This window comes from Triticum urartu, chromosome 1 (assembly GCF_003073215.2).
Source record: "Triticum urartu cultivar G1812 chromosome 1, Tu2.1, whole genome shotgun sequence".
Taxonomy (NCBI): Eukaryota; Viridiplantae; Streptophyta; class Magnoliopsida; order Poales; family Poaceae; genus Triticum; species Triticum urartu.
In genome coordinates, this window is record NC_053022.1 from 323,686,141 (window position 1) to 323,696,472 (window position 10,332).

A 10,332-nucleotide genomic window follows, 5' to 3' on the forward strand; every position below is an offset into this window, starting at 1 on the left:
ATTACCATTCTATAACCTGTAACAATTCTTTGTGGAATAAGTTCATTCTTATCATTAGGAACAACAGTAATATCTCCTTTCTTAGGGACACAATGAAAAGGAATTACCCATCTACTATCAGCTATAGGATAGATTATACCTGCTTCCAGAAGTTTTAAGATTTCCGTTCTTACCACTTCCTTCATTTTTGGATTTAACCAACGTTGGTGATCAACAACGGGTTTAGCATCAGGTTCCATATTAATCTTGTGCTGACATAGAGTGACTAATTACCTTTAAATCATCAAGAGTATATCCAATAGTAGCTCGGTGCTTCCTTAGAACTTTCAATAATCTTTCTTCTTCATGTTCTAAAAGGTTACCACTAATAAAAACAAGATATATCTTCTTTTCATCAAGATAAGCATATTTCAAAGTGTCTAGCAATTGTTTTATTCAAAAAAGGATCACCTTTAGGTGGAGGACCTCCTAGAGTTTCAATAGGCAAATTGTGTTTAAGCAGAGGACGTTGCTCAAAGAAAATCTTATCTATTTCATTTCTTTCATGCATATGTAAATCATTTTCATGGTCTAGCAAATATTGTTCTAAAGGATCAGTAGGTGGTACAAAAATAGAGGCAAGACCAATTATTTCATCCTCACTAGGCAATTCCTTGTCATGATGCTTTCTACTAAACTTGAAAAAATTAAACTCATGAGACCCATCACCAAAACTAACACCGAAGGTTTGTTTCTCACAATCTATCTTAGCATTAATGGTGTTCAAGAAAGGTCTACCAAAGATAATGGGACAAAAGTTATCTTGTGGGGAACCAAGAACAAGAAAATCAGTAGGGTATTTTATCTTCCCACACAAGACTTCAACATCTCTAACAATCCCAAGTGGTGTGATGGTATCTCTATTAGCAAGTTTAATAGTGGCATCTATTTCTTTTATTTCAGCGGGTGCTATGTCATCCATAATTTCTTGATAAAGGGTAAAGGGGATGGAACTTACACTAGCACCTATGTCACATAAACCATGATAATAGTGATATCCTATTTTAACTTAGACGACGGGCATGCCAACAACGGGTCTATGTTTATCTTCTTTATCAGGTTTAGCAATTCTAGTAGCTTTATTACAGAAGTAAATAACATACCCATCTATAGTTTCTTCTAGGAGATCCTTAACCATAGCAACGCTAGGCTCTACTTTGATTTTTTCATCAGGTTTAGGTGTTCTAACATAGTTTTTGTTAACCACGGTTGAAACTTTAGCATGCTCTTTTATCCTAACAGGGAAAGGTGGTTTCTCAATATAAGCAGCGGGAACAACTGGGTCAACATTATAAAGTATAGTTTCTTCCTTAGCTTGTACCGGTTCTTTAATTTCTTCTTGAATAGGTGGGTGATATTTAAACCACTTCTCTTTAGGGAGATCAACATGAGTAGCAAATGATTCACAAAGGAGGCTCCTATCTCAGAGTCAAGTCCATATTTAGAGCTAAACTTTTGAAAAACATCGGTATTAATAAAAGATTTAACACAATCATACTTCAGCTTGATACCTGACTCTTTACCTTCGTCGAGTTCCCAATATTTAGTGTTGCGTTTAATTCTTTCCAAGAGATCCCACTGGAATTCGCCCTATAGTGAGTCGTATTACAATTCACTGGCCGTCGTTTTACAACGTCGTGACTGGGAAAACCCTGGCGTTACCCAACTTAATCGCCTTGCAGCACATCCCCCTTTCGCCAGCTGGCGTAATAGCATTGACTTAGGCCTCCCCCAAGCTAGAGCGATACTTTCTCCTTCACGAGGCCAAAAATTATGTATGTAATTCCGATCATGATGAACTAGATGCATAGGATAATTTTTTCGTGGAACTCCAATTTCATCGATTCCAATTCCAAGATCTAATATCATCGCATAGCCTATACCATGCCAATGCTTTTCCCTTCAAAGATAAAGGGAAAACCTTCTTCATAACTTCATCTCCGGGTAAACCTGCAAGCTTGAACAATCCACAAATTTGTTCCACATATATCAAGTGCATATCAGCATGTTCAGTTCCATCTCCTGCATAAGGATTAGCTAGCAGTTGTTCTATCATACCTGAAGGAATTTCATATTCAATATTTTTAGTAGGTGTAGTGGGTTCAGGGGTAGCTAATTGTGGTTCCGGTCGAGGCGAAGATACCCCGGACAAACCCCTCAAAGGATTGTTTTCCATAGTAACAAGTGATAATAAATTTTAGCACACTATATAAATGTTTCCTTACCAAATTCCACTTACCAATGCGCTTCACTCCCCGGCAACGGTGCCGGAAAATGCCTTGATGACCCACAAGTATAGGGGATCAACTGTAGCTCTTTTCGATAAGTAAGAGTGTCAAACCCAACGAGGAGCAGAAGGAAATGACAAGTGGTTTTCAGCAAGGTAATGTCCGCAAGTGCTAAAATTGTAAGTAACAGAGTAGTTTGATAGCAAGATAATTTGTAACAAGCAAGTAACGATAGTAGTAATAAAAGTGCAGCAAGGTAGCCCAATCCCTTTGAGGCAAAGGAGCCAAAATGGTCTCTTATAATAAGCAAAGCGTTCTTGAGGGTAAACGGGAATTTCATCTAGTCACTTTCATCATGTTGGTTCGATTCGTGTTCGCTACTTTGATAATTTGATATGTGGGTGGACCGGTGCTTAGGTGCTGTTCTTACTTGAACAAACCTCCTACTTATGATTAACCCTCCCGCAAGCATCCACAACTATGAGAAAAGTATTAAGAATAAATTCTAACCATAGCATTAAACTTTTGGATCCAACCGGTCCCTTACGGAATAGCGCATAAACTGGGGTTTAAGCTTCTGTCACTCTTACAATCCATCATGTAATTGCTACTCCACAATGCATTCCCTTAGGCCCAAATATGGTGAAGTGTCATGTAGTCGACTTTCACATGACACCACTATGGGCATGTTTGGTTGCAGTCACCAACCGGAATGTCACAGGTCGGACCCGTTCCTAGACCCCGTTCTAGTGTTTGGTACACAAATGGAATGGTAACCGACTGGTTCCCACAGACCGAATATACTGCCCAGCTGCGGAACGCGCTCGTACCTCCAAATCGAGCGGACCGCATGGAACTGGTCGTTCTCCATACACTCCTGCAACTCTCCCCCTCTTCCTCTTTGGACACAACCGGCGACAGGTAGCAACAGGCGGCGCTGGATTGAGGGCACCTAGCGACGGTGAAGGATGGAGGCGAGCGGCTACGGATGGCGGCGAGCAGCGCCGTAGATCCGCACGAGAGATGTACGCATAGCTTTTGTGCGGCCTTGTGCGCCGCAGATGGCCGCGCCGGATGCCGGCGAGCGGCAACATCGATCTGTAGTATGCGCAGCTGTGCGGCCTCGTGCACTGCATGGACGTGCTCGGCATCGACATGGTCTTCATGGCCAGGTTTCTCCGTCTTGTGTCGGTGCCCGGCGAGCTTCCCGTCCTGTGCGCCGGCGATTGGGGCTCAGGGCTCCTACGCATGGGCCTGCACTGGCTGCCAGCGAGCTCCCATCCAATTCAGCCTTTGTTTGTCTTGTTGAGATTGGCCTTTTGACTAAAATCAACGGTATTTGTTTGACTGAAATCAGCGGTATTTGGTTGACTGAAATCCAATTCAGTGTGTGCACCACTCTTATTTGTTTCAGCGTCTTCTCGGCCATATATATGTGTGTGCCAATGCATTGAGTGGTTTTTGATTGTCTGGAATCCTGTTCAATGTTCAATATATTGTCCATAATCATAAGCAAACAAGTGGAGAGATGAACAAATCTATTCCATTCCATCTCTGAAACCAAACACGAAAATGTAACCATTCCGTTCCTTAGAATTTTCTATACTAAACACAAGGACGGAACCGACCCATTCTAGTGGAATGGAACCATGACATTCCATTCCACTTCGTTCCCGAACCAAACACACCCTAAGGGAATCACAACATACATACTATCAAAATATCGAACACATATCAAGTTCACATGATTACTTTCAACATGATTTCTCCCATGACCTCAAGAACAAAAGTAACTACTCACAAGTGATAAACATGCTCAAGATCAGAGGGGTATTAAATAGCATAATGGATCTTAACATATAATCTTCCACCAAATAAACCATATAGTAATCAACTACAAGATGTAATCAACACTACTAGTCACCCACAAGCACCAATCTATAGTTCTGGTAACAAGATTGAACACAAGAGATGAACTAGGGTTTGAGCTGAGATTGTGCAATAATGTCGAAGATCACAGTCGAGTTAGCTATATAGATCATGTGCTATGAGATCGATAAGGTAAACAAATTCGAGAATTGTTCATAAAATATAAGACCATTGCATATTATGGTCAAAATAGTGCTACCAATATACGAGTCTCATACGATGCCATTTCAACGATTGTACCACAAAAGCTCAAAATATTATAAGGTTCAAATTCCAGAGTTATATGGCTCAAATTGAAAGATTACAAGGTTCAAACTGATATTAGAAATGAAATTCAGCTCATTAGCTGCAAACGCTCGCGTTGATCCGCCGAACATGGATATCAGAGAGGTTCAAACTAATATTACCAATTCTAAGTCTGGTTTTGAAACCTCATAATTTTTGCAAAGGGGTTAGCCACTGAGAAGTCATGTATGGGGTTGACACGATGACTTACGAATACTCTGTCATCTGAAGTTCCAAAATGAAATTCAGCATTTTTGGAGCCTATTACATTCTGCTGCAGCCGCCGACGCTGATCAACAAACCATTCATTTTTGTGAAATAAATGTAGGGCAAACCTCATTACTTTCAGCACCCTTGCTCTCATGAATATAATCTCCGGTAAGGTCCCTCGGTAGGAGTTCAAAGTAATTTCTGAGAGGTGCAGATCCAGGCATTCGACGTGATTGTTATATTGCATCACATTATCCACCACTGGGCCTAATCTTATCTGCAAAAGAAGAAAACGTGTGAGTTCCTACATGCAGTTTTGAACACTAGTACATGCCTATTTAATTTGCAGGATTTGTAAAATGCACTAACATCCATCTTCGATCTGACATGATTAACATGGGCATTTGATTACAATCTAGAAAAATGTAGCCTTCTTCAAAAGAGGTTGGAGTGGATGAAAACTTCCCTAAGAAAACTAGTACAGATGAATCCAAAGGAAAAATGCTTATGGATTGTAACCATATGGATCAAGCAACCAATATGGGGGGACATGTATGTACTGAAATCCTCCAAAAGAATCCTTCAGAAATCATAGTACATTGTCATTGTAAACTTGGAAAAGGGTGCCACAAATTGAACTCCCTTATGGTTAACATTTAACAGGAAAGGAACATCACCTTGATATATAGCTTCTCCAGGCACGGAAAGTATCTCAGGAAACTGACAACTTGCTCCAGGTTGGGGCCGATAGATTCTAGTGCCAAGACCTTCACTATGCACAGTTTCGGGGTCAAGCTTGTCGGAATCATTTTCTGGATGACAGACGAACATACATCTTCAAAATTAGAAATAATGTTAATTTGTAGAAGGAGAGGTAGAAGGCGGCTGTTGTACCTGAACGGGTGTGGATCAAATAACAAGTTCAGAGTATTTGTCAGACAAGTAGCCCACCACTTTCAATTTCAGTGCAGAAATGACATTGATTCTTGTTGGACCTTCTTGACCAACTACAAGTAATCTCTCAAGTGCAGGTGTGTCCTCAGTGACCATACCGTGGTACACATCTTGTGATGTCTTCTTGCCGCGCCAGCAACACACATAAATAGTCCAGAGAGTCATGGAGGTGATGTCGAAGCTACTCAACCCATTGATCGCCTGAAGACGAAGGTACTCGAGTGCAGTACAGCCATGGAGCAGGCGCTCCATGTAACCATTTGGGAGGCAAACGGCGATGAGCTTGAGGTGCTTCAATCGTGGTAGAATAAGAGCGGGTGCGTCGTTAAGGGGGGATGGCAGTTCCTGAACTTGGCGACGCACAACGCGGGCGCGAAGTGGAGCACAGACGTTGGTAGCGAGTGCATATGCCTGTCATCAAAAGTGAGCTCCTCGAGCTGATCTAGGGCGGGGGATCAGAACCAGTCGTCAAGCTTGGCTCGGTCCTTGCCGTTGGAACGGAACTTTCCCATTCTAAGACCTCTGGTTGGGCCAAGGTGACTGCTGACGATCTTGGAGAACACATCCAAGCTTTTGTGATAGCCATGGCAGAGCTCGTGGGTGTCGATGAGGTCGAGAGGGGTGGAGTTCCATAGGGGGCGCCATCCCCGGGAAAGGACGGTTTTCTGCGCCCCATATTTGATTGGGAGGAGGGAGATGATGACTATCAACATATCATCGTGGAGGCTACTGATGAAGTCTAAGTCTGCTGGAGTTGCTTGTGGTTCTTTCTCGCCCCGCCTCCGCTTGTTGGCAGCCCCTTTCTCCACCTCTGGAGTCTTCTTATCAGCGGCGCTTTTTGATAGAAGTGGGAGTACGAGGAATATTTAGTTAAAACAGGGCAATAGAAAAGTGTATTGGTAACTACAAGTTATTAGGTAGGAATATAGTAAGAAAATGGAATAACAATTGGTTGCTTAAATGCTACACAATTCATTTGATATTGTTGGGTAAGTCAACATGCAGATACTTGAAAAGAAAACTTACTTAGAACAAAGTCTGGACGGATGATATCGTCGGGGAAGTTAGCATATATCTCATGAACAGGCTCTTTTATGTGCAGTGCAATTTTAGTGCCAGCTTTCATTACATAAAACTTAGAAATTTGTTTCCAAAGGCCAGTGTCAAAATAGGAGTCACCACATTCATCAAGTCTTACAGTAGCAATGATTGTAAATCCATGGTTTGTGTTAAGTATGACATCCCTGCAGTCTTGTTTTATGTAAAGGGAAAGACTATGCACTACAGATTCTGTTGCATAGCAAGGGACGTGCTGCAGAAAATGGTAGGATTGTTAAAGAAAATATGGTAACATGCAAATATGGCCCAAATTGAAAGAGGTACATCAATTGAAATCGAAGGACAAAAATCTATAATTAAATAGATAGGGTAAACATGATGTCATGGAAATATGAGAGTAATCGAAAGAACAATACATCATTATATTTGCCTAATATAGAAAGAAGAGTGGAAAAATCCCCTTTGACGTATATGGTGCATGTGGCACGTTTTATCCCAATATAGCAATATTTAGTATATGTTCAGGAAAGTAGGCCATGCCAACCAATTTAGGGTGAGACTGAACATACCGCACGCATCCTCAAGTCATCTGGTACGGTGAGATGGAACTCCATGAATGTCTGGTGGAGGCCGCAAAGTCCTGATGTGTTTGTGCACAATACACTCTATGAGTGAAAGAAAACCCTCAAATCAACTCAAATAAAAATGAATTCACGACGATTTCAGTCGGGTGATTAAAGGAGGCAGATGAACTGGGATAAGAGATGAGATAATATCTCATTAAATTAGTTACCTTGTTGTCCATGAGAAAGAACCCTTAGTACGGTGGATTCCCCAACCTAGCGGAGCCGGGTCGACCGTGAGCAGCATCGAGAGAGTCGATAGCGATAGGCGGCGGCAAGAAGAAGTGGAGAAATGCGGTGGGGTTTGCCAGTATCCTGGCGGCGGAGGTAGGCGTCGAGCTAAGTGTTTGTCGCCGTGATAGGCGGTGCCATGCATAGACGTGGAGGAGCTTGTGCAGGTGTGAATGGGGACCGGAGGGGGTGGCAGGCGGGGTGAGGTTTTTTGTGATGTGGGGATGGTGAGGGTTTTCTCTTTTCTTTTTTGAATTGTGTGGTGAGGGTTTTCTGTCCCACAAAGAATTTCGGAGGCAATGGTTTGCTAGAGCCAACCGTGTGTGATTGATGCAACAGGCAAAATGGAAGTCATTGCACACAGTTCCAATTTTGGGAACCGTGTGTGATTGACATGCTACCTCCGTCCTAGTTTACTGGTCCCCTTTGTAATTTGTACCAAATTTTGACCAAATATTTAACTAAGAAATGTTTATGCATGTCACCAAAAATTATATCATTGAACACTATGTTCAAATACACATCCAATGATATAATTTTTGCCGACCTGCACTAACATTTTGTCAGTTCAATCTTTGGTCAAAATTTAACACAAATTACAAAGGGGACCAATAAACTAGGACGGAGGTAGATTCCATCAACCGAACCGATTGCATCCATATCCCCAGTTAGACATAAGTAAACATAGATTAAACATACTCAGGCATAGATAATAAGCGTACATGTACACAAGCATAGTTCAACCATAAGTACATAGTTCAACCATCATTAAGCATACTCAAGCATACATAGTTCGATCCCACATCTCATCTCACATGCTGGCACGATCTTGAAGCTTCTTCAGGTACTCGGTGTACGCGTCGTGCATCACCCTGCGAGAATACTTCTTCTTGAAGGAGCCAACAACAACCCGTCCTCTTGCATGCGCCAGAACACTTTGACATGTGTCATGAAGCTTGTGGTTGCAAAATGGGCATCGATAGCCGCCGTTCCAGGTCCTAATGCACCTGTTATGCATTCCTGCATAAAGTTCCCTCAGGATTTGCCTCTTGTACCTCCTCTGGCCATCTTCATCCTTGTTGTCCACATCGTCAGGTAGCACCTATACAAATAGTAAAACAAATTTGGCATCAAATCAATTTTTACATACCGTGAAGTAGGATTAGGAATTTATGGCTATTTTTATACATATCTAGAGATTATGGTTCGATTTTTAAGCAGGGTCATCTATGTACACACAAATCTTGAAGAAAATAATGACACAAACATATATGTAGGTCATTCAAAATCAATTGTCAAGTCCTCGCTAGGAATTATTAGCACAAACACTAACCCTAGTCGGATTACTAGCAGAAATCATTTGCACAGATGAAACAACTAATCACTTATCACTTGTACCATTCAAACAATCAATAAACTACACGGATCTAACAAAACTTACTTAGATTTCATGGATTCGGAGAACATAACCATAGGATTTCTATTCCAAAAAGGGGGAGACAGGAGTAACCAGAGAAACCCTAGGACCTATTTGACACATAAATGGGTATAGATGACAAACCAGTTGTCCGTCATCATCGGAGTCGTTGCCGGAGTGGTAGTCGGAGTCGTCGCCGGGGTCGTCGCCCGAGTCATCACCAGAGTTGGTGTGGAACTCCGCCTCCGGTCGTGGAAGCTCGATGCTGTCGACGACATCGGGGTGCAGCGATACCTCGCCGGCGGTGACGGCAACCTCTGTCTCCATCTCCATCTCCATGCCCTGCTTCGGTGCTTCAGCAGCCCCGGCATTGCCACTTCCTCCAACGGGGCGCTTCGGCACTGACAGCTTTGAGGACTGAGAGTGGCGTTGAGGATGCAATCAGAGAGAGAGAGAGGATTGTGTGTGTGGCGAGGATGGGGTTGCGTCCGGTCGGGCGCACCATTAATATGGAGTAGTGGGAGAGAGGCAGGCGACGGTCAAACCGCTGGCTCGCCTCCCGGTGATCCTGCACACCGGACTGCTGGCATGCCTACCGTCATTCACACAGCTACTCGCACGCCTCCAGATGACACTGCGTAGCGAGCACGCCTCCGTCAATTCTTACACCTGCACGCACGCCTCCTGGTCTTCCTACACCGCGGACTGCTCGCATGCGCCCCATCAACTCACGCCTACTCGCACGGCACACGGGGCACATGGCGGCACGTATATTGTTTTTCTATTTGGATGATTAATGCTGCAGCTTTATTTCTTAATCGAAGCATGGCGTGTATCCATTGTTGGTCTAACGCTCATGGTTTGAATAAATAATCCGTTTGGGATATTGGTTTCCAATTATTAATAATCTCCCATTTGTAAGAAGATAAAGATTACATCAAAATTGGTCTCAAATTTGACAAAAATGTACAATGCCACTTTGTATTGGTGTCCATATGACAACACGATAAGTTTCATGAACTTCAAATAAGTTTTGGATGTACTAGAATTTAAAAATCAAGATTCTCAATGTTTGAATTTTCTTGCACAAGGAGTAAACATGCACCCAGTGAGACACATGTGTTTTTGCAATCCATCTAGGTGCACTATCACGTGTGCATGTAGCTCAAATTTGATTTTTGCACATTATACCCATAGAAATTCAATCAATGTACTAAAACATCTTAATGATCTATGTTTCTTTTTCGAAATTAAAATGTCCCTCCTTTGGTAACATATGTTCACCGCGGGATAATTTAACATGCATCATAGTTGCGGTGGATTAATGGTGTGTGTGTGGGTGTGTGCGTTTGGGGGG